This window comes from Chlorocebus sabaeus, chromosome 13, assembly GCF_047675955.1.
Source record: "Chlorocebus sabaeus isolate Y175 chromosome 13, mChlSab1.0.hap1, whole genome shotgun sequence".
Taxonomy (NCBI): domain Eukaryota; kingdom Metazoa; phylum Chordata; class Mammalia; order Primates; family Cercopithecidae; genus Chlorocebus; species Chlorocebus sabaeus.
In genome coordinates, this window is record NC_132916.1 from 8,646,288 (window position 1) to 8,672,832 (window position 26,545).

The window sequence follows — 26,545 nt, forward strand, 5'->3', positions numbered from 1 at the left end:
AAAGTATACCTTTCCATCAAAAGTCATAGTCCTCATTTTGGGAAGTTGGAGACAAGACAAATGTATCATGGAATAAAGGAAACTTCTTCTTAAACCTAAACCATGGTAACAAAGTTGTCATGGTCGTGACTTCTAAGAAAAAGAAAACCTACGTGTGGTCTAAGTTATTTCTTGGGGAATCACATTAAGAGCCTGGAGTCTGAAACCGGATTTTCTGGGCCTTCATGCTGGTTGCTTGTTAAGTATATGTCCTTGGGCAAGTCACTGAACTCCATCTCCATTTTCTCGTCTGAGAAGTCAAGCTAATCAGTGTTTTGTAAATGAGTTAAGTAAATTGGTTAGTACTTAGAGAAATACCTAGCGGATTGGATGTGCTAACAAGCGCTTATTATTATTATTATTATTTTTAATTGGTTGATAAAATCTATATGAATGGTTGTAGTGTACTGCCCAGGTGGCTGGTGGTTGTCACCATGTCACTAAGTTCTGGGTTTTGGTGAGACCATTTACAGGGACTTTCCATTGTGCCGAAGCTCACAATCAGGGTTAGCAAGCCAAGCAAGCTGTTTGCTTTTTGTTCATGCCAAGCTAAAAATTGGTGCAATTCTCAGCAGTCAATTAGAACTACCAAGAGTTCCTGAAATCCACTATGTAAGCTGTCATTATGCCCCTTCTGCAGTGGTGAAGCTACCACCAAAGGTTGACCTGGGGGTGGGCCTGTGACCACAGGTCCTACTGTTCATGTGCACCTACCTGCAGACATTGTAGGGAAGCCAGTGTTGATAGACCAGCTCCCAGGAAGGCTTGGAGCACCATAAAGCTATACCAGATGATCTTCTGAGAGCATCCTTCCACCCTTGGTCCCGTCTGTAAGTTATGGTGAATAATCTCTGCCTCCATTCTTTCTTACAAGGGTATTATAAGAATTCATTAATGCTGAAAGTACTTTGAGCACCTCTACAAAGTGCTTTTTTGTTATCTTATTACATTTGATATCTCACCAATCTTGAAAGATGTGAGTCATGAATATTAAAATCCATCTTGCATATTTTATGTGTTTTTATCATGATGAGAGAATATTAATTTATTGGAGATTTGTGCCTTTCTAAAGGTTGCCTTTAAAGTTCTCTCAAGGTGCGCTTTGTTAACCTCAACCAAGTGTGAACGGTAACAGGGTCAAGATGAGGTAGTGAGCAGCTGCATTTTGAGAGAGAGGCTGTGATGGCAAAGCCCCATCACCAGCTCCTTTCTTAGCCTTCTTAAGTGTCAAGCACTTTTAAGCATATTGCATGGAGAAGAATATATAGATTTCTTTAAATGAACCAAATAAGTTTATAATGTCTTATTCAATCAAATATGCCGTCCATTCTGTATGAAATTATATATTTTTGACCCTAATGACTAATAACAGTTTGATTCAGAACTAATTACTCATGTCTCTGTGTGATGTTTTTCCCCATGAGTTCTCCTTGCCTAGAATGGCTGCAGCCTGTCGCTTCACTCCTGTCTTCTTGAATCAAATGCCTTCCCATTTTTCAAGACTCAATTCAAGCTTCATCACCTCTAAGAAACCGATGCAGACAGCATAAACACTTTTCTCCTGGGCAATCTCATTATATCCTGTGCTATTTATTACCTAATATGTGCAATGCTTTATTGCATTTAATTATTTGCATTCTTATTTTCTTCAAGTGTATTTTGTTTGCCCTTGATGTCCAGTTCATATAGCTGCTCATATCAGCATGAATTGCATTCATCTGCTAGGACCAGAGGCCAAAAATTCCAGTGAATTTAAAGCTCACAGAAGTGTACTTTTTTCTCTGTAGTAGAAGTCTGGTTGTAGGTAGTCTAAAGTTGACATGCATCACCACTGAGAACCAGGATTTCTGCCTCATTGCCCTTAGTGCGTGGCTATTTTCCCAAGGTCACCTCTTGGTCCAAGACATTCTATGGCACATCAGCCATCAAGTCTGTAGTGCAAGCAAGAAGAAGGAATTGCTGATAAAGACTCATACCAGCTAGCTTCATTCTTTGCATTTAAGGAATAAATTTAACCCTCTGCCAATATTTCATTGGCCAGAAATTAGTCAATGATACTTCTGGCTGCAAGGGAGACTTGGAAATCTAGTGCTGTGGGTGGGCATTTTACCACCTTAAATATCTCATTACTCAACAAGGGAGAAGGAAAAAAAGTATGTATCACCAAGACAACTAGCTAGCAGCCTCTGCCAAGGTGTTCAGTAATTCTCACATGTATAAATAAATAAAGAACATCTCCTAGAACAATTGGTCATGTATTGAGTGCCAACACTGCAAATCATCTTGACCAATTCAGTCACAAAATTGGGAATTGACTGAGAAAAAAGTCCAAAGGCCAATTAATTAGGTTGATTGCCTTGGTTTATAAGTAATTTTTTATTCAATTCTAGTAGCTTTCCTCAGACTAGTAGTATTTATCATTATTATTTAACCTTTTTCCAATTTCCCATCTTTGTAGTAGAGATGATGATAAAATCTTCCTCAAACATGGTTGTTATGATAAAATGAATTAATAATGTAAAGTGCACAGCATGGTAGGTGTTTATTAAATCTTAGCTGTTTCTTCACTAAAGCAATACTGGATTGTAACTGTTACTGTTTATTATTTGTTTACCATGTTTTGGTCACTGTGGGCAATGCTGTACAAATATTAACTCAAATAATTTGATTATAACTGCCTTTTGAGGTCCGTGTTGTTATCTTTATTGCATAAATAAAAAATCCAAGGGATCAGGATGGTCATTCAGTTAGGAGACACATAACGCTTACTATGTTCCCACCACAGTTCTAAGATCTTCATGATCGTTAACTGCTTTAGTCTCCATAACAAACCAATAATGGAGGAACGATTAACATCTCCATTATTCAAAAGAGGAAACTGAGGCAGAGAGGGTTTGACTTACTTGACCAAAGGCATACATCAAGTACCTTGCAGAGGCAGGATGTGGAGCCAGGAAGTCTGACTGCTGGATGCAGGCTCTTCACCACCGGGCCACCATCTCTGCTGCACGAGCCAAGGCTAGCATCCGGGATTCTCTGGTGCAAGTAACCCCATCACCTAGGGTTGTACTTTTAGCCAGTATAATATCCCTTCTCACTACGCATTTTCATTTTTTTTTCTATCCATTTCTTAATTGGCTCTTCTCCTTTTCTCCTGCCTTACTGCTTTTCAGACTTACTGCAGTTTTGTATCTGAGTTTTGTGAGCTAAAATCATTTAAGCAGCTTATGCATGGATATTAATGTAAGTGATCATGTGTTCGCATACTCTTGACATTTAATATGAGTCAAAATAGTAAACAGGACAGCTGTACAATAGTGCATTGCACACTGTATTTGTGGAAAGGGCTTGGTGATCATCTTGCCTGAGTGTGCTATTTTCAGAACAGATAACACACAAATAATCCTGGTTAGACTGACTCTCCTTTAATACTTCTTCTCTAGGGAAAAAGACTACTTCCATCAAATGGGACAATGGGCAACTAGTTCTTTATACCTGTTCTTCGTGTGTGTTAACTCCATGTGCACAAGCTTCTTTTGCTCTCCTTGCTTCCCAACAGTATACACCACTTGTGCAAAGTATACTGCATAGCAGTGTTTGGCATTTACTTGAAATCAACTAGATGCTTTTTAAGTTTCCCTATTACCAATATTGACTGCCATGGGTAATTTGTATATATTGCCTCCAAATCAAGCATGTTTCCTTTCATTTTTATGTTGTCTTAAAATACATAATCAATAAAGCAAAATATGTTGATATTTAAATTATGAATTTGAATGTTAATTGAACAGTAAGACAAGTGGACTGCACTCATTTGAACTAGAATGTCTCTGAGTACATTAAACTGTAGATCGCACGGTTGAAGTAGGCCAAATATATTTAACTTGATTTCTCAAAACCCATTGAAAAATAAAGCATTAGGCAAATTTGATTTGATTTTGAAGGCTCAGTTATATACTTTCAAAGTTTTGAATTTTAGCTACTTTAAATAATTTTTACTAAAAACCCAGCAAACTTACTTTATGTAACACATGTTTTGAGAGAATTTTGGGGAAGTTGCATAAAAGTCATAAAAGTGTATAAAAACATGTGAGTATGCTAGCGTGTTTCATTCTGAATAGTCACTATATCATAAATCATCTTACAGTCTTCCCATGGTACCACTTTAAAAAATTAATATAATATAGGCTCTTGTTTCAAAAAACATGGCCTTTACAATAGTAAATATTCCTGACCCAATCCATCTGCATGTGCTGGATTAAATTGCTTTCATTTGTGGAACTGTTGAGGGAGCTCCTTTTAAACTGGTTTGAGGTCATTCGGCAACGCTCTGAGCTGTGGCAATTGTCTCTTCCCTCCAGTGGCATTGCTTTGCTATAAAAGGGAACAAGGAAATCCACCAAAATAACACCATTCCCCTTTGAAAGAAAGCCGGAAAAGCAGAGAGGTGCTCCTGTCTAAACCACACACACACATTCTCTCCCTCACACACGCACATTTGTTCTTTATTTTTCAGTTGTCACGATTGCTTTTCTTCACTGTACTGCACTGCATACCTCTGCAGCCAAACACAATTTATGTTGCCAAGATAGATGTTATAAAATGAAGTTGAACATGGCAGGCATTGAGAGAGTCGTGTGTTTGCAAATGATTACCTGCCATAATATGTTTCTCAATTTCTCTTTTTCCTAAATTATCATGAAAAGCAAAAGGCTAGAAGGGCAATTGTGGCTCTTAGTCTTAGGAATTATAATTTTAAATAGGAAGCTAGAAGGAAGTTGGATTGTAGAGTGCGAAAACTGAATCATAATGAAATCCCCAATTGAATGTTCAGAATCATATTATCAAGGACAGTGCTTTTATTCTAATAGCTAATCCTGCTGAACTGTTTTCACAGAACTATTTAGTGACTTAAAATCATTCAAATACCCAACTTTATCTCACTTACAAAGTACCTTTTGAATAAATGAAGTCATTGGTGACATTAAGTTTTCAAAAATATAATGGACTTTCCTATATTTGGACATTTGTACTAAGTAGCATTTATTCAGTATCCTGGCAGGTTCATAATGTTTAAAACAACTCAGAGTAGGGTTGCAGGCAGGCACCTTCTGTTCTTTGGAGTGGGCCATTTCAGATCAATTGGTACCTACAGATATTTCATTTTATTCCTATGTATAGGTGTGGGGCTGTTTTTATACTTTTTACTCATGTTCTCTGAGGCTGATGTGTGTTTCTGCTTTATGAAACCTAGTCTCTAAGTGTGAGTCCACAGCAAAGCTGAGAACAAGCTGTTATTCCCAGTGCTAGTTTTAGGCAAACTGACCACCACGGCCCATCTATGGAGGTGACTGTGATGCTGTGGAGAGTGCTATGGGTGTGTTTCCATCATACTGCCATGCCGATTCTCTTTACCCTGCGGTGGGCACTTCCCACACCTGGTATCATCATATAAGCCTCTGTTCGAATTGTCTCTTCCCTGTGCCTGTATTGGTCTTTCTGTGTCACTTCACTTGCTAGTGGATTTTTCCATTCTTTGTATATTTCCAGAGTTGTCTGCTCTTCAAGGGGAGGTTTTATATTTTTGTAGATACTTTATTCTAAAAATTTTCGCCCAATTTTAATCTACAAGGACTTAAGATGGTAATAGGGTAATTAAGGCGTGTTAGCATAGACGCCAAGGAAACACCATTGTTGATGCCAAAGGCATTAAGAGTCTCCTTTGGTTTCTGCCACCGTCCCCTAAAATAATGACAGCACAACATACAATATATGCATGAGTACAACTCCATTTTCCAGTATTGTGTGAAATTGAGTTTCATTACTTTAAACTTTTTTAGGAGGTAATGGCCCATCTCTGGGTGTCAAAGAAGGACTGAAGGCATCGATCATGTCTTCCCTCATTCTTTGCCCCCACTCTTGCTTTCTCTAAGTCATCTTCAAACTTCTAAAAATTCTCAAGCTTTGCTTTATCTCCCCTTGTTATTTCCTTGCCTGAATGGACAGCACCAATTTGTCCTGTGTTGGACCGCTTGGTATTGCTTCATAGGTCACTGATACTCTGTCCCTGTTTTCTCTTGCTATTTCTTCACATTCACTGCCTTTTTCCCTTCTGCATCATCTAATCAGTTGTTAATCTCTCTAGTGTATGTTTATTGAAAATATGGCATTTTTTCTCTCCATATATTACATTTGAGACTTTCAACACTCACTTTTCTCCTCATCATGATCCTCCTTCCCTCTACTTCCTTGGACATATGGAACATGTTTGTAATAGTAGCTAAATATTCTTGACTATGAATTTCATTATCTCTGTCATTTCTGGATCTTTTTTAATTGATTGATTTTTCTCATGGTTGTGGTTCCTATTTTTATGTTTCTTTGCACAATTCATAGTGATTTACTAGATTCCAGACATTGCAAATTAGGTGGTGGATTTTGTAGCATTCTGTTAAAAAAAAAATTTGTCTTTATGCAGGCAACAGTTAAGTTAGTCGACATCAATCTGATCCTTTTGAGACTTGCTTTTACGCTTTACTGGGGCATCCAGAAGAGCCATAATGCTATGGGTAATTTAACCCCACCATGATGACAGTAGTCTTCTAGCAGCAACTCTACCAGATGCCTCAAGTACCATAAGGTCTCTCCACTCTGTCTGGTGGGAATGCAAAATATCCCGACTCTGTGTGAGCTTTGAGAATTGTTAACCCCATGCATGTATAGGAAAAAAAAAAAAAAATCATCCAGAGATTCAAAGTAGCCTATCCGCAAATTTCCAGAACTCTCTCTGTGCAAATCACTTCTTTTAGATATTGTGTCCTGAAAATTCTAGTTTCCTTAACCTCCCTAAACTTCAATTTGCGTTTCCCCAATTCACTGAGACTTCTAGGCTTTGTTTGGTTTCTTCCTTCCTCTGCTATAGCTAACAAGGCCGAACCTTTGTAGGTTTCCTTCACGTTGGGATCAAAGTCCTGCATTTCCTGCAATCCAATCGTATGTATTACATATATAACTTCTATATATCCACTATGGTTTGAATGTTTGTCCCTTCCAAAACTCATGTTGAAATTTAATTGCCATTGTAACAGTGTGAAGAGATAGGACCTTTAAGAGGTGATCAGCCATCAGGGCTCTGCCCTCATGAATGAATTCCTGTCCTAGAGTAAGTTTGTTATCTCAGGAGTGGACCCATTATAAAAGGGCACATTTGACCCCCTTTGCTCTCTCTTGCCATTCTGCCATGTGATGCATTTCACTACATTATGACACAGCACAAAGGCCTTACCAGATGCCAGCACCTTGATACTGGACCTCCCAGCCTCCAGAACTGTGAGCGATTACATTTCTGTTCCTAATTTACCCAGTGTCAGGAGTTCTGTTATACTAGCACAAAACAGACTGAGACCATCAGAAAATAGTTGTTTCTCTATTTTTCTAGTTACTTGTAGTGTGAGAGAAATTTCCAAAGCAGATAACCATTAAAGTGAGGAACTAGGTATCTCAGGTAGTTTTAGGACCCCAAGAAAGTTTGAGTAGCTGCTCAATGACAAGTCGTGATTTCAGTCCAGACTTGTTTGATTTCAAAGCCTGTGCAATACAATAATATTCTTTTATATTCCCAGTCAGGTTTCCAAATTAATTGGAAATAAAATCATTTATTTTAAAAAGTAACCTACTTAAAGCTAAAGGCTTTTAATAAATGATTCTTTGATAGCCATGTTACTTTATTTTTCTTAGAATAGATTGAGTGTTGCCTTTAAAATCTCATTAAAAAATGAAGTACTTGCAAGATAAATCCTTTTTCTGTATATTTTCACACATTCCTCTTTATACATCTGCCCACTTCATAAATAAAATTATATTTAAATTTTGTTATACTGGCATACAAAGTAAGTATTTTAATAAATGTGGGTAAATAAATAAAATTCCTTTATTTTGGAGTTATCTGTGTTGTTACATGAAGTGGCCTTCCCCTCATTTCACGTTCAGGCAACTGGCTATAAACAGTATGCTGAGGCTCTAACTTTGTTACTTGGAATTGATCCCCTGAAATAATGAGTACATAAATGACTCAGGACTTTTCCACTCAGGATTCCTGTAGTTAAAGCAAAAATCAGCAATTTAGCTGATCACAGTGATGATGCTGAAAACAAAGGCTACCATTTTATGAACACTTCCCAAATATCATCCCATGTCATTTTCTCAACAATCCAAGGAGGAATAGACCCCATTTTAAGAAATGAGGCAACTTATGCCTAGGAAATTTGATAACTTACTCCAAATTACATACCTAGTACATTCTAGATTCCAAATTTAAATCTATATCTGATGGCTCGGAAGCCAACACATATCGCTTAGCAATGTATTATTGGCACCAAGTAAATAAATGAGGTGACATTTACACAAGGCAGAATTCAGAAACCTGAGGCTTACTTGGGCTGATTCAAAAAGAATTTTCTACTTGCAAATGTATTACTAAGTAGCTAAGTCATATTCAAACAGCTGAAATGCATCAAATCAAAGAGTTCTCCTTGAGTGAATCCTACTAAAGGGGCAGGAGTTTTGCCTGCATGTTCCTTTTTCTGTTCCTGAGTGAGATATGTATGTGTATAGGAACACACAATAAATATGAATTATACCTGTATGATTTCTATATTATAGAAATGTTATAGATTATCTATAATTTATAAAAATATATTTATATATACATAAATACATTATGTTTTAACAGAAATTAAGAAAGTAGAACATGTTTCTTTCCTAAACTATATGTACAATGTATTCTGGAGACTCAGGGCTGAGGGTGAACTCTTGTTGAGGGACTCAACAAGGCTTCAGTGAGAAAATCCATCTGACTTGGGCTTTCGAATAAAGACTGTATTTTGTGCGCTTTTGTAGAAAGTAAATATATTACTTAGTTCATCCTAATATGACTTTTATTTTGTTCTTCAAACAAAGTGGTTTGCAATCGCAAGGAGTCCCTTACTTTTGTGAGCAGAAATGATCAGTAATGTCAGAAAAGGAGACTGAAAACGGCCCCTCACCTCCCGCATTCCTGCAGCCTTTTCACCTTCTCTGACCAGCCCATTACAAAGACCCTCTCGTCTGCAGATCCACAGTCAGCCACTACACACACCGTCACTGGCCTGGAGACAAGAGACAGATGGCCTCAGGACTCCAGCAGATTTTGTGAAGTGACAATTTCAGCTCTGATTTAAAATTTTGAGCCTCAGTGTATTATTAAAAAGCACTTTTTCTGTTTCTGTTGCCCCAGTCAGTCTTTGGGTATAAATAAATGTCAGTTTAATAGGTGAATGAAGTATGCCCCTTCCAGCCCACTGAAGAGCTAGGATCTGATTTACTGTTGTTTTAATTTCTCAGATTCTATATTCAATGATTTCTTTTAAAATTTCAGTTAGGACAACTAATTGGGAATAAAAGTAAAAATGTTTCAGTGCCTTTAATCAGCGATGTTCTAGCCAGTCCTGGTGGCTCACACCTGTAATCTCAGCGCTTAGGGAGGCTGAGACAGGAAGATCTCTTGAGCCTAGGGGTTTGCGACTACACTGAGCAATGATTGGGCCACTGCACTCCAGCCTGGGAGACAGGGAGAGACCCGGTCTCTAAAAGCCAAACAACAACAACAAAACTAATATTTTATTATTCCCTAAAAATAATATATTTTGTGAATTAGCAGAATTTCTTTATGTAAAAGGTGATGCTACTGATATGCCATCAGTAAGGTAGGATGCACTGTGTTACTACCCAGTCATAGTGATAGGTTTTGTTATAACATGTATATTTCTTATTAAAAGTATTAGAAATAATTGGCTTGTCATAGTTTCAGTATGAACAGTTTCGATTAAACCTTGGGATTTTTTCTCGTGTAAAAATAGCTCTATTGTAATAATGGACTCTAATCTTTAGTTTTCAACAGTGCTAGCATAGGGTCATTATTGTAATTACTTACCAGAAGAATGAGCTGACATCCACTCTTTCTTTTTGGCACTCTCTGCCTCCATCAAAACCTTTTTCCAATCAATTCTCAATGCTGCTGTCAACCTTTCTTTTCACCTATGGCTTTGATCTCAGAGTAACTTTCACTCTGAAGAGAAGCAGGTCCAAATCCTCACTCTTTGCTTCAAAGCCTTTAACTAGATCATCCAAGATTTTTCAACTTTCTTCTGCCTTCATTTATTCCTACTCAGACAGTCTAGTTAAATAAATTCCATGTCCTTGAAGTGTCTGGCCCCATTCACTTCACTCTCTCCCTTCTGAAACTTCTCCTGGCCACCTCCCCAGCTCTGAAATATTCTATGCTTGTATCTGGCAAATATTCGATGTTCTCCTCCATCCGTAACTTATAAAACAAGCAAACAACCAAATAAACAAATAAAACAAAGGAAAGCAAGGTTTTTCAACTAATAAGAGATTTGGAGATTTTTTTCCTTTAACCCAAAGTTTGGTACTATCTTACTATCCCTGATGTGAGTTAAAAATGATTTTATTGACATTGTATGTGTACTCTGGTGGCCCAAGCTTCCACTTTAGTGTTCGGTTAAGCTGCAATTCCTTCTCAGCTCCACCAGTTCACATGCTGACTTGGCCCATGTGTCTCCCTTGCAAATCCATTTTCTCATCTCTAAAATAGTGATAGCACCTACCATATAGACTTTTGTAAATATTTAATAAGAGGGCATATACTGGGTAATTCATTCATGTCAGACAGAATCTTGCTGTAGAATCTCCTAAGTTACATTATTTCATAAATAACCTTCCATATTTCTTCACACTTACCATCTACTACCCAAATTCTCTCTGTTTTTTTTCCTACTAAAAACTCCTCAAAAAACATCTAGGCTCAGCATCTCTCCATGCTCACCTCCCACTCTAGCCTGTCATTTACTCCTACCGCTCTTCAAAACGACTCCAAGGATCCTCACATTCCCCAAATGACATGGTCATTTTCTTTCATGACTTCTGGGACATCAGAGTCCGCTGAATGCACACCGGCCACATGGGCCACTTCTCCTTGGGTGCCCTGCCGACTCCTCCTTCTCTTCCCAACAACCCCAGAACTGAGAATCCAGATCTCATTTTAAAACTCTTCTATATTATTATGCATTTTAAATTATTGTCATTTGGGCCCATGGTTTTCTGTGGTATTATACATGGATGACTACAAAATTGATATTTCCAGCCCTATTTCTCTCCCTTTCTCCATCCTTGTATATTCAGCTACTCATTGGATAGTAGGGTGGGGAACTAGCATCTCCAATATTACATGTCCCAATCAGAACTCTAAATACTCCCTGCCAAATCTGCCCTTCCCTGAAGAGACCATTACCCCATAGCACAGTACCACTGCTCTCTCAGTTGCTGAGGACAAATATCTTCAAGTCCTATCTGACTCCTGTCTTTCTTATACAGGTCCCCATCTAATCCATCAGCAATCTTGCCGGCACTCCCTCCAGCTAAACCCTGAATCTGAGCACTTCTCAGATCCTTCACTTCTACCCTCTTGTTCAAAACCCATCATCCCTCATGGTGCCTCCAGGCAGCAACCTCCTGCCCAGTCCTATTCCTCCCACTCTTCAATGTTGGGAATGTTCTCAGCCGATTTTTCACACAGCAGCCAGAGGGATCCTTCTAATGTTTTTCAGACATATCTAAACCACCTGCCTGCCCATCACATTCACAGAAAAACCCTAAGTCCACTGTGCCCATGGGACTGTCCTGATGTGATTGTGGCCGTCTCTCCAAGCACATTTTCTGCTGCCCCGACCTTGCCCACGGTGCTGTGGCCAAATGAGCTTCTAGACTGTTCACTCAGTATTGTTACTGAGCTCCTGCATCAGGACCTTTGTACATTCTGTTCTTTCTGCCTGGAAGGCTTTCATTCCTTTAAATCTCAGCTCTAAGGCCATCTCCTCTGACATGGTTTCTCTGCCCGCTTATAACCCGCTATCCCACCGCTCTGCTTGATTTTTTTCCACAGCACTTATCAGAGTAGGTTTCAGAGACAGAGATGCCCTAGTCCTGGTCCTGTTGCCTTCAACTTTGAACTGTCCTTTACCCCTCACACCAGTCCCTGCCTCCCCACTTCCACTTCAGGTGGTCACCACCTCTTATTGGAATAATTAATAGATGTCATACTGGCCTCTTCTGTGCTAGTTACAATGGCATTATTATTCCAGTACATTTCAACAGTGATGATTGCATTTTACCATCACAACTACCCTGTAGATAAGATAGTTATTATATCCATCTTGTAGATTAAAATATTCTTTCTCAGACAAGATACTGTATGTACCCAAGGTCATGCTAATTATTAGGAGGAGACTCTGAATGCAGAGTATTCTATCGTATGCCTTGCTGCCTCTGGTATGACTTGTCCATGGTTGAGGTGAAGCTCTGGCCATTTCATTCCTCACATTTTTATTCAGCAGGTACCATATGTCAGGCACAATGAGGGTTTCTTAAATAGAGCCCAGTCTTCATGACCCAGAGTATGAATCTGCAATCCAACACCAATCTGCCTTTTCAGGACTACTTCTCAAAGTTTCACATCAGTCACCTCGCAGCAGAATTTATCACCTTCAGAAATGTTTGTTCCCACTGCATAAGATGTTCTTTCTCCTCTCTGTGTCCACTCCTTCCCATCTTCAGGGGCCCACTCAAACCTCATAGTAACCAAACCCAGCTCTATGTAATGCTTTATCCTATTAGCTGTCATGGCATGTTATCTGTAAGTGATCAGTTAACCATCACCACACATCGGCGGTGTTGGTGTGCAAGTCCACACTCCAAGCCCAGCCCATGAAGTCCTTGAAGGCACAGACCATGACTGAAGCACTTGCCAACCCCACCCCATATAGGATCCTGTAGATAATAGATTCTACCTTTACATTTGCTGAAGAAGTGGATGATGAATAAATATTTTAAAAGGTTCTCTTTTCTTTAAGTCTTTATTAGAAGATTGGCAGTGCAAAAATTCTTATATTTTTATATCTGAAATATATGAAATATCTTTGGAAAAATTTAAGGCTTGTTTCTAAGTCTCAGCAAACATTTGCACCTACTGGCTTTTTAAAATTAAAATAATCATTTTCTCCTCCAGGTACCAAGAAAGTAGCTCAAGGGATTGCAGAATCTAAAGACATAGAAAAAAGATTTATAGATACATTATTTCATTCCTGGATCTCATTTCAGCTGTTATCCAAATAGCTTCATTAATTCAGTCCCAAACCCCTTCCACATCTATAGCAGTCCTAAGGGAAATTGAGTTACTAATATAAACTAAGATAACAAATGTTGCTTTTCATCATTGGCTGCATTTTTATAGAAACCTGGAAATGTGTGCTATGAAAACAATGTGAAAAGAGAGAATATTATACAACTAAAATTCATTTGGCCATTATTGCATTACTGTGTATTCTGGTTGGTATTTTAGATGTTATTTCCCCTGTGAAAACTTTCTCACTTGAAGCTGCTGTTCCTCCCGCTCCTGTTGAGAGGATGTCATCATGTGATCTCCTAAAATTCCTGTGTATATAATGCCCAGCATCTGATGCATTCTCAGTCAGTCATGATTAAGCTGAACCTGCAAATATTTCATGACAGAGGATGTCATGGTGGTGGGAATTGCCTCATCATTAATGAATGCCATGAAGCTGTGATTTTCAGGGAAAGGAAGGATTTTGAAATATAAATGATTGTGAATGAAATATAAATTTTAAGAAAAGTATTTTGAACTCAGGCATCGTAGAGTAAAAGGGAGCATCAAGCTGTTAAGAAGATTATCTAAACAATAACGTTTCAGCATTGTTATCCTTGTCATTATATCATCTATTTGGTGAGGATCCATATTTTACCAGACACTAGATACTTTTCATATTATTCTTTATCTAATCCTGTGACAAAAATATTATTTATCTCCATTTTACAGATGGGAAAATTTAAGTTTAGGAAGAAATAAATGTCCTGGTATCACACAGCAAGTGAGTGCTAAACCTAGGAGTGAAACTCTTCCTGGTTGCAAAATATAAATTGCATTCAGTATGTATCATACATAGCATGATACATGTATCATACATAGCTTCCTGTATGAAGGCTTAGTCACCATAGATGTGACAGTGTCATTGATTTCCTCCTGCTACTATGTAGGTCGGATCCGTGTCCCCAGACAGAGTGCTATTCAAAATATTTATCAACCGGTTGTTCCTGGGCACCACCCAATGTGAATGCATACTGCAGCCAATCAGAATGGACCCTGGCCATATTTTACTGGCATTCTAGCCATTCTGATGCACATTCGTTTAACATCAGACCTGGACCTACTCTGTAAACCTTGAAATGCATACAAAATTACATGTCCATGTGTGTGTACATACAGTTGTGACCTGTGAAGAAGTTTGATTTTATTGGGTCATCGCTGAGATTTTTGACCTCTGAAAATAGAAAACTTCTGTTGTGTGATAGACGAAATAAATGGGTTTGACTAAAAGAAGATATTTCTATTTAAGACACAGTATCAAGACAAAAAAGAATTTCTGAGGAGAGAGGCATTTGTGGGCATGTGAAAGGTATTTGTGGGGCAGTGTGGCAGAAGAGAAGTGAAGACAGGCTGCAAAGTGGGAGATTCTTGTGTTTGGGGGCCAGAAAGATCATTCTCCATTGGGTAGGGGCTATACAATAAGAAGGAGCCTTGTTTTGGAGAGCTGTTTTGTTCTTTATGATTTTTCCAAAGCTGATTGAGAAGCAGCCTTCATTCTCTGCTCCTCAATTCTAAAGCCTCTGAGACTGTGAGGCTCATTTTTTTCTTCCTTTAATTAGTACATATTATTTCCTATTTTTGTATAATTTTAACTTCTATAATCTAGCTGCTTTTTCCTCAATGTAAACATTCTACAGGGGAAAATTTGTTTCTCAGATGTTGTAAAAATAGTTTTAGACTTACTGTGTATATGTACTCTATCATTTGAGAAGTAGGCCGTTATATATCATTTCATATAATATTTATAAAAACATTATAAATAACTTTATGAAGTTCTCTGAATCAGTCCTCACATCAGGAAAAGTATTTTGTGTTAAAGTGTTAAATATTTGAAAATGAAATTAGCATATTTAACTTTATTTTCTTAAATAGAATGCTCCGCCCTCTAATGAAGTGGCATTTTCACACTCTGTTTGGTACATTGAGGAACGTTCCAAATTTTTCTTATTTAGCGTCCTTGTTTGTTTACCATTTTCCTTGCATGCTGACTAAGGAATATATAGCTCTAGAAAAAAAAAATTACAGCACTTATTCCATACGTGTTTCTCCTTGCTTCTGGCCATATTAGTTCTGCCTTATCTGTGTTAGTAGTAGCAAATATTAAGTTGATAAAATGCTTCCACAAAGATGACATTTTATGCCAGGTGCAAACACTCATTTATATTTGAATCTTTATTTAATTAAAGCTGTATTCATATTACTTTCTCTAATATTTCCCAGAATTTTTAGATGCCAACAAAATATTATCTATTATAAATAAAATTAAAGCTCATTTAAAAAACCTTAGGTATATTAATGATGATGAAGTACTTAATATAAAGCTACCCGGTAAATTCTGATAAAATCTGATCAGGAATTGTTGCTCTTGAGAGTTTTGGCAGCCTCTGGTTTCACATTCATTAGGATCATAAAACCCTTTGATCAGTCCCTGTATGATGTTATCCTTTAGATGATTCTCAAAATGTTAGTTGAGTATACATTTTAAAGCATCCATTTACCGTTTAAGTGAATTAGGGCTTGTTAGTCACCTCAGACTGCTAATAACAGAATATCATAAACCCAGTGGCTTAGAAACTACAGCAATTCTTTCTCAAAGTTCTGGAGGCTGAATACCATAAACTCAGTGGCTTAGAAACAACAGCAATTCTTTCTCAAAGTTCTGGAGGTTGGAACTTCAAGATCAAGGCGCCAGCAGATTAGGTGTCTGGTGAGGAGTTTCTCATAGACGGGCACCTTCTTTATGCATCCTCTTACGGTGGAAGAGGCGAGGCAGCTCTCTGGGACCTCTTTTATAAGGGCCCTAATCCCATCCATGAGGGTTCTCCCCATGTGACCTAATCACTTCCCAAAGGCCCCCACACTTAATGTTTAGGGATTAGGTTTCCATATATGAATTTTGGGGAGGTATACATACATTCAGAAAATAACAGGGCCCAAGACAACTTTTCTTATCAGGATACTTGTAGTATAAATGCACTACTGAAAAGATCATGTGGACTTGCTTTCTCTCCTACAGGAAGGTGTGAGATTGTATAGTCGGCTGGTGCTATGGCTTACAGATGCTGTCTACGTTTGGCCTCTTTCCCATCTCTCTCACTTTTTGCCACATACTATGATCTAGATGTTGTTCTTCTACCACAGAAATCCAATGCTTTGATGCATTATCTGTAGTTAAATATATATAGTATATCTTCAGGCTGTACGACCTCTTAAAAACACAAATATATGCAAAACAGGTAAAGGAACCCCTTTAGTGGTTTACTATGATGACTTTTTACCATCCGCTTCACACTTTCATTTACTAATTTGACATCCACGTATTTTCTGTTATGTGATAGGCATTGAGTAAGGTACTGGCAATGCTGTTGTGAACAGAAGAGACATGGCTCTTGCCCTCCGGAGGCCCACACTCTAGCACTGAAGACATTCAGTAGTTACTGCATTAAAGCTGGGGGAAGGAAAACAAAGTTCTGGAGGATATAAGCATAGGGGAGCCCAATGGAGTTTTTTGGCAATAAGAAGTCTCACTGAGGATGTGACCTTTCAGTTGAGTAAACATTCTTAGCAAGAGAAGTAGGGCTGAAGTAAGGGAGTTGTATCATGCAGAAGAAAAAGTGTGAAGAGGTGAGAAGGAAAGCAGAGCTCTCATACTGCCATAGCTGGAGTCATGCAAGTAAAGGGATGAATACCTACTGGAATTTAATTGCTTATAAGTATGCTAGTAAAGATACCTCTTAAGGATTATGGGATCCATAAGGCTCCATAGGGATGGGACAATCAAATAATTCTCTTAATTTGCCTTTTTATTTAGTCAAATACTTTTAAATTGCAATGTGTTATTCAAAGTAATGGGCAGTTTTTATAATTTCTAGGAAAAGTTTCGAATGCAGATTTTCCCTATGACTCCACAATGCATATTTTATTATAATGTTTCTTTTCTCATTTGGTTCTCTCAGTGTTTTCAATTTTTTCCAACTCTTTCTGTAGCTATACTTGGCCATTGATTCCTGGGATGTGAAATTATGGTACAAGGTAATCACTTCTTTCACTACTTCTAGAGAAACATAGCAAAGAAGAGAAATAATGCTATTTCAGTATGCCTACTGATTTTTGAACCTTTGGGTGTTTAAGTTTCCCTTGATTTGCATTTTTAACTCATCTTTCTCACTCTTTAGCTCATTTTTGCTAGACAGCAATGAAAGGCGTCATATTTGGAAAGCAAAGGTTGAGTTGGTAGGCTAGCACCTTTTCGCTAACAGGCTTTTCATATTGTGTCTGGGAGAAAAGTCATTTGGCATGGAGTGCGTTAGGCAGGTAGTCACAGAGGCAGCATACCTTGCCTTTGCAATTGAGTATGAACATTGTATAATTGATTTTGTTACAAAGTTCGCCAATATTATCTGACAGTTATTTCAATGTATGTCTTAGAATCCTTCTAGCTTTGAATAAGTGTCCATTTTATTGGTTTGGAAATCAATAATGTAAAAAGGAAAAGAACTGGGAGCTTATAATTGAGTGTGACACTACATTGGTGCAGATAATATCTGTTCTTGATTTCAGTTATTAAACATGTTATGTCACAGTATGTACGGGAAGCAATCTACATTTAACTGAATAAATGCAAAGTGCAGTTCAGTGAGAGAGTATGGGAAAGTGTAAAATGTAATATGAGGAAAATATTAGATAAGGGAATACTCATACTTCCTAGGGGAAAAAAAAAAAAACAGGAAAATGAATTACAGCAAAAGAGGAGACTTGGTTGAACAGACACTGGGGAACAGAAGAGAGATATTTCTTGATGGATCCAGAGAAATTCAACTTTTAACTCAAAGTGGACCAAGAGTAGCTGGAAAAACTCAAGAGAAATAAACATTTGGTAGCTGGTCTGCATGAGGCTTAAATGTGGATTGGAGCCTAGAGGAGAGGAGGGGCTTCTCACAATGAGAAACTTTGCTAAAAATGTATTTCATTTGTCAGTGAGAAAACTTGTGAAAATGTGTGACTTTGCTATTCCAAAATGAACCATGGCAACATTGACCACATAATTTGACCTTTTCCTAAATAACGATAAACTAAGTGAAGTAGGGTTGTGAAATCCATCGAAACCAATTAAGCCAGTTTTCGGCAGTCATGACTGAAGGATAAGTAACAATCCTTGAGGGCTTTAGAAAAACAAATTTCAGTATATTAATGCATCAGCTATTTTATGAGTTCAGAAATGACAAGGTACCACTGGCTAAGCCCGGATAACACATCTACATGCAGAACTCTGTTTAGTACTGCTTCCCATTGGGAATGAGAATGAGAAGTCTGTGTCTCAGTCTTTGTTTCTGCAGTGATAAGCATCCATATAGCACAGCCATTGTTTCTACCTCTGTCTCCCACTGTGCTTTTTCACAGTGTCAAAACGGTAAATAGGCACCCCAAAATATTATTATGTTAATCAAATTTGCATCCATGTGTCATATATGGAGTTGACCTGTTAGACCATCATAATCTACAGAAGCCCTGCTTCTGTGGCTGCTAATTTTTAGGTGAAGCTGTTTCTGGCAATTAAACATCATCCATATCTTATAGGTCCGACGATTTTCGGAGCAGGTAGTATCTCTGACAATTCTCTAACTGTTTTAAATATAGCAATTCATCCTGCAACTGTAACGGAGTCACAAACCTAGACAAGACATGTCTTAGCTGTCAAACAGCCATTTACACCTTCATTCAACACATACTTATTGAGTACCTGCCATGTATCATCTTTAAATGTGAGTTGTGCCTCTGTTTGAAAATTGCCACCAGCTCTACCAGGTTCAATAATTGACTCTTTTATGACTTTGACCATGGTATGTTACCAGAAACAGAAGACGTTTTGCACAGTGACTGCTATTTGTTTGTGTATAAATGACAGGTTGTGAGTCGTTGGGTGGGTAGAGACAAGAAAAGAGGTATTGGATCTTTTCCCCAGATTTCCGCAGGGGTAATTGTGTTCTAATCCTTTCTTCTAATCCTCCTTAGAATTCCTGAAACTGAAACAGTGTTTTATTTCTTTCAGCTCAAGTCTTTTGTAGGGAAAAAAAATATTGTCCCTAATAAAGGAAGATATGATGGTAATATTTACATGTTGCAAGCAAATAGAACAAAGTTCTGCGCCAGTGAAGAACTCAAAGGAAAACAAAAGATCGAGAGCAGCGCCTCCTTGAGAATGTAAGGGGGCTGTGTTTCTCCCTCTGAGGTGCGGTGCCGCCCGTGGACTCACATGCAGTTATTCGTGGAGCTCCAGGGCTGGATTCTGAAGCATGTGGAGACAGTCCCTATGGGCTGTATTTAGGGATGTGCTACACGATGTTGGCAGCGTTTTTCCCGTTTCTATGTTTGCTAACTGTTAGTGTCATTCTTATTAAATCAGAACTGAGGACTATGTGTCACATTCCCACAGGACAGCTGGCAGGTTGGAAGGTGGCATTTGAGAGAATTCCTCACTTTCTATAATAATCGTACTTGACGCCGGCAGAGCTTCCTGTGCAAGCATTTGGCACCACTGACCCTCGCTTCCTCTCCAGGCTCCCCCTTTCTGAGACTTCCCTGACTTCTTTGACACTTGACTGAGGGATTTCGTTCCTTCTTAGTCATTCTTCCATGACTAACCCTGATTCATTGCTCTGGCTGACTTGCCGTGCTCCTCAGCACCCTAACCGTGGATGGTCCCGAAGGTTACTTCTTGGCCTCTGTCTTTTCCTTCTTGAAACTCTCCTATCTAGTTGTCTCATACTCCCTCAGAGTGAAATAGACTTATCTGCAGATTCTTCTCAAGTCTTTATTTTTAATCCTGTGGCACTTTCTTTGATGTTAGACGGTTCTCACTTGCTTGTGATAAGTGTTCGTCTTTATGCTCCCCAGACACTTCGAATTCAATGTCTCTCAGCCACACCCAGAATCTCAACGTTCATGCTCCATTCACCCAGCCACAGAGCCTGTGGTTATGTTTGATTTTCTCCCTTTTCAATTGTGTTTCAGATCAGATTCCCTGTTCAATGGGCTTTTCTTGCTTAATATCTGCTGTTATTCATCCCTGGCTTAGGCTCTTTATAACTTTGTACTTAATGTAGTGTATTGAACCTCCAACCTCACTGATTAAAACCCTGCTCTGTCCCTTTCCCAGTGAGGGAAAGACAGATCCCACTGGGTTTTTGTAGAGGAGGAAATTTTAAGTAGAGAATTCTTTGCACAGAGTTAGAAAACTGAAAAGCAAAAATGAAATATTAAGGGAATTGAGAGATGGTAACAGCAAGAAGCTCCCACCAGCCCTGGTGTTAGTGAAAGAAGGTGGAAGAAAGTAGGTTTATCAGAACCTGAGAGCTCACAGATGGAACTTTTCCCGGACCTGGGGTTTGGATCATCAAAATGACATGATGAGGCTAGTTTTTCTTGCCTAAAACAAACTAGAGGCTGGAAACAACAGCTGGTGCTTGGACAAAGTGCTGCTTCTGGGAGAAGCAATTGTTGCTTGGGTGGTGCGCTGCTGCCAGAATGATACTTACAGGGCAGTCAAGTCAACGGGAAGAAGGAAGTCCCTTCTCCCTTTGTCTTGTTTTCCAGTCTCCCTCTAGTGCCTCCTCTTAGTATAGGCTAACAAGAAACTAGCTGTTAAGAGTTTTGAGTAATTTAATGTCAAATCCCAACCAAAACATTAGAGAATGGAATACAAATGGTAAGTTTTGATGTTAGAAACAATATTTATGTAATTCATATCGACCAACCCTTTGGGTCCACACTGACCATGTCTTTTGAGAACGTATACTGTTTTGCACATACTCGAACTTCCTTTTCATAACAGTAAATACTCCATGGGTATACCTAGTAAAAATATAACTATTCATTCAAAGAGACTCTCTTGGCCTCTCCTAAACAATGGAAGATACGATTTCCAACCATCATACTATCCATGTCTAAAAGATATTAATTTATCTTGTAGTTTCTTCTTAATTTTAACAGAATCTTATAACCTAAAGAATAACTTAAATGATAAAGTTAACCACAAAATTACAAACATATAAGTAACTAGTGGCAGTAAAGAAGAAGTGAAATATTAGTTACCATATACATACATGTATTTACACTGTATTCATATGACTGATACGTTTATATTTGTTTATAACATGTTTTCTACGGTTCATCTTCTACTACCTTTTCCCTCAACTGTAATCTGTTTGGAGGTTGCCTTTTTTTTTTTCCATTGTGTAATGTGACCCAAATCTTCATTCCTGAAAGTTCTAAATACCCAACAGTTTAATCTTTATTGGTTGCCATAGTTTTCATTAACTTGTACTTTTGGACATGGAAATACCATGAGGCGCCACAAGAATTCCCCTGTACATGAGATCCATTTCTCTCCCTCACTATTGTGTAGTAGTAATTCAGTTTTCCCACTAGAAATTATGACCAGTATCCCAAGCAACATAGTATCCCTCTTTTTTTCTTTTTACTTCAGTGTTTAAGGAACTGGAAATGGGCAGGTGCCAGTCTCAACTTTTTTTGTTTTTTTTTTTTTTGGAACTATTTTTGTTTCTCCTGGTGGAAACCTTGCCCTCTTGGGTGCAAAGACATTTAATCGAGCAGAGCCCAGAGTTGAGAAGACAGGAATGAAACATTCTCTGAATGGGTTATTAGATATAGTCGTGAAAGCAGCCACTCCCACATCATCTACTTGATTCTGCAGGTGTATTATCTGGCAGTGAGAGAAGCAGCACCATATATTGGTTGCTGGATCAGAGCATACATAAGAGTTCAAATATATATCAGAGATAGATCCATAGATAGATCAATAGATAGATAGATCGATAGATCAGATTGAGCCCCAGGCTATCCAAATGTTGTCACCTACTGACACCACCACTAAGGCTTTTCTAGGTCAGTCAACAGTCCATCAGCCCAGCTGCTTCTGGGAGACTTGGTAATAGGAGAAAAGCCAATGGACATGACCCCATTGCCATACTTCTTTTGCAGCACCATGAGTTTGTTGTTCTGAAGCATGTGTGTGAGCACCATATTGTGACTAGGACATTCTATAAACCTGTGGACAGTGATTTTTCTAGAGATGAGGCAGACAGGAGCAGTGAATCCATACCCAAAATAAATGACTTTTCCAGCGAGGACCGTTTGCTGCCTCCTGCATAATGTAAGGGTCCAAAATAATCAACCTGCTCCTACGGGACCCGTTCTGGGAGAATTGTGCCCTGTTCCATGCTGAGCACTCATTTCTGCTGCAGGAGATGAGCACCCAGGAGTGTTGGCAGCAGATCAGCCTTGGCGAGAGGAGGTTGCATGCTGCCCAAGCATAGCTCTGTCTTTGCCACAGGATTCATCCAGTAAATAGGAGAGGCTGAGGCAAGAGGCTCCGTGACATTCACAGGGCAGGTCGTCTTGTTGGCCTGGTGACTGACAGCCTCCTCTGCAGTGAACCCCCTTTAGTGAGCATTTCTATGGAGTGCAGATATCTTTACACTCGAGATTCAGTTTTGAGGATTCAGTAAGAGCAATTTCTTTTCAGCCTTCTAATCCCATTCTTTCCAAGCCCCTTACCTTCCAACCAGACCCTTGATGATCACCAAATAATCATTGTTTCCTATACTTCTATCTCAATCTTGACCAAGTCAATAACTTTAGTGACAGTATATTGGACTGCCTCATCTGTAAATAAGGCCTGAGGTTTTGTATTCCATGGCATTTGGTCAAAACTCTCTCTCCTAGGAGTCCACAGGTATGAACTGAGTCAGCAGAGATGCAGCAGGTCAGCTGTCATCCCCTTCTTCATGGCCATCCCACATGGTCTCTTTATGTTCATAGAATTAGGTGTTTAGTCTGTATCAGGACCCAGCAGCTAACCACAACAGAACCTGTTTGTCATAGACATTGACATATAATTGTATCTGTTGGATCATAAGGCCCTTGTCGTAAGGCAAAGCAGCTTACCCTGCCATCTGAATCAGCAGCAGTCCTCTCTTGCCCAAGACTCCAATCAAAACTGGTAGTCTTACACATTTCTTGATAAATGGGTGAAAGCAGTACAAGTGACATATAAGCCCAAAGAGGCCCATCAAGTACTATCCTTCTTTTTTAGTGGTAAGCACATTGCAAGTTCCAGAAACTCGTCTTTTAACTTGGAGGGTATATCCTCACATGCTCAGAACCATTCAACCCCAAGAACTTCACTAAAATGATGGTCCCTAAATTTTCATGGTCTTTATTTTCCACCAGTTGGCATATATCTTATTCACACATTTAAGATATTTTCTATTTTCTGTTTATCTGGTCTGTGTGGTACATATTGTCAGTATGGTTAGTTTGAGGTAAACATGATCGACATTTCTGCAAATGTAGTCAGGACAAACAGCAGGCGAGTTGACATCACCCAGAGAAAAGGGAAGGTGCTATGTGGACCCAACCAAGCAAAAGCAGATGGCTTTTGGTGGTCCTTGAAAGTTGCTATAAATTAATTTGCCTGATCAAAAGGTATAAACTGCCAGATGCCAGGAGCTGTGTTTATTTGTTCCAGTGAAAATATCGTATCTGGAAGAGCAGCTGCAATTGAAATCACAAGCTAAATAAATTTATGGTAATTCACAGTTATTCTCTATGTCCAACTAGTTTGTGCATGGGCCAAACGGGTGAGTTAAATGAGTATGGAGTAAGTAGATGAGACTTGTCGTTTTAAAATCTTTGACAGAGATATTAATTGTAGCCCTTCCGCCAGCAATATTAACATCCTGTGGCAGGAAGGTGATACTTTAGAAGCCTCGTGGCTCTGGTCTAGTATCGCTCGCACCAAGGGGGAGAGAGACATGCAGGAATTCTGCCAGTTGCTGAAAATGTCTATTCCAATTACATATTCAGAAAGTAGAAAAATAACCAAGTGATGCATTTCTGAATCTTCTGGAACCTCTGTGAAACAGACATGGGCCTCATCCATTTATCACCTTATCACCACAAGCCTCCACTTGAGTGACCAAAATGGAGTTTTAGTTACCACGAACTGGTTGCAGTTCAGAGCCGATAATCCTGAGCAGAAATGTGTTTTTCCCTTACTCCAGCTCACTGTTGCCCTATTAGGTGAAAGTCCTTGCAGTACTTACCAATGATGATAGAAATGATGATGACAAGGACTATGGGGTTCAATGTGTAGAGGTTTAGTGACAGAAAATCATAAACTCAGGATCAACACTTTGGGAGGATGAAGCGGGTGAACTGCTTGAGCCCAGGAGTTCCATAACAGCCTCGGCAACAGGGTGAAACCTTGTCTCTGCAAAAAAATATAAACATTAGCTGAGTGTAGTAGTGTGTGCTTGTGGTCCCAGTTACTTGCTGATGTGGGAGCATCACTGGAGCCTGAGAAGTTGAGCCTGCAGTGAGCCATAGTCTCGCCACTGCACTCCAGTCTGGGCGACAGAGGAAGACCCTGACTGAAATAGCAACAAGAACAACAACAAAACAGAGAACTTCTATTTTGGCCTGAAAAACTAAAAAGATAATAATAACTTTCTCCCCTCTTAGTCATAGGGCTGACTTGCAGAAAATAAGATCCAAAATGTTACAGAATTACAATAAAGTTCAAGAACCTTCAAACAGCCCTGTGTGTGAAAGTTAGAGGAGTGATTGGCAAGACATTGGACCCTGAGACTGGAGTGGATCATCTAAATATATTCAGACAAAGCTGATTTTGAATTTCCAAATCTCTCTGATTCTCCCCTCCCAGAGAAAGCAGCCCCTCTGCCTTCCTTCAAGCCTTCTTGCCTAAAAACTTGCTTGCTACTGGCTCCTTAGAGGGGCAAGAAAAACTGTTCTTGGAAATGGCAAAAGAAGCCAGAGGTGGGAAAACACAGCTGCTCGTGGGACAGTGTGCCACTGCTGCGGAACTTGTTTTCATATGATTTTGCTGACACAGACAGCAAGCAGACAGGAATAAGGACGTTTCCTTGCCTCTTCTCCTGCATTGTGAATTCCTGCCTCCTGTTGACAGGAGCTCACCAAATCCAGCTGGCCAAAAAAATTTGGGAAAAGTAGTTGGCATAGTTGTGTCTACAGCATCCAGAGCAGAGCGTCGAAGAGTTTGGAGGCGAGAGAAAATGTCGGAATACCTGACAGCCCTGCCCAGCCTTCAAGGCAAAACACAGGTTGGCAGTTTATTCACAGTACTTTCCCTGATCATCCCCAGGTTCCTTGATTTAAAGCCCTGTAGACTTTGTGCCAATTGCAGGATTACCGAGCACTTCCTGTAGTGCTCTGGAATAAAGTCTGTCATGTTTTCTCATAACAATAAGGTATCTTCAGTTCCTTTCTAAGAAGAAGAAGTGTGCTTTTTCTTTGGGTCTACCAGCATCCACAGCAACTTGTTAAAGGAAATCTTTGAAAGTATCTATTCTGAAGTAGAAATCCATCCTCACTTACTACTATAATATCTATCTGGTTAGTTCACTTCCCTGTGCTTATTCCATAACCAATAGGCATACCTCATTTCAACCAGCCATTTTGAACATGTATGCTGTTGGTCACAAATGCAATGGGATGACCTGCGGACGTGGCCAGATGCGTTATTATCATAATGAGAAAAGCAAGTCTGTGTGTGCTCCAGACAGGTGGCACGACAAGGAAGACATCATCATCTTCGTGTTCAAAGGCCAGGGCACCTCCACACCCATGTTGCTAATGTCAAGTGTTGCTTATAGGAGTTCTGAGTCATTCAGAGAATCGTAGGCTTTTTCACTTTTTTGCAATGCACTGGTTGCCTTGTAAGTGAAAGCAAACATTAAATACTCTTTTGGTTGTGGCTGGTTATTTGGCTGTAAAAGAGTACATGTTAATGTTACTGATTTCATTAACTCGTCATTGGGCATTTCAGGGTTAGAACTCTAGGCCCTTTGCTTGGCATTGCCTTAGCAGCCACAGCTTCATGTATACCTGCCATGTGTCTGTAAAAATGAAGTAAATGCATTCATGTATAATATTGAAAATTATGGGAAGCATTTAATTTTTAAAATGTAGTATGTTCTAAGCTGAAATGTTTACTTCTTTTTCGTGTGACCTTACTCTTTTTTTTTTTTGTTTTTTGAGATGGAGTCTCACTTTGTCGCGCAGGCTGGAGTGCAGTGGCACCATCTTGGCTCACTGCAAGCTCTGCCTCCTAGGTTCACGCCAATATCCTGCCTCAGCCTACTGAGTAGCTGGGACTGCAAGCACTGG

At 39.1% G+C, this 26,545-nt stretch overlaps 1 protein-coding gene across 5 annotated transcripts in view; it reads left to right on the forward strand.

Annotated features, from left to right (window-relative positions):
* Positions 1-26,545, forward strand: part of PRKN (parkin RBR E3 ubiquitin protein ligase) — a 1,397,785-nt gene that overhangs the window by 593,774 nt on the left and 777,466 nt on the right. The window lies entirely within an intron of this gene.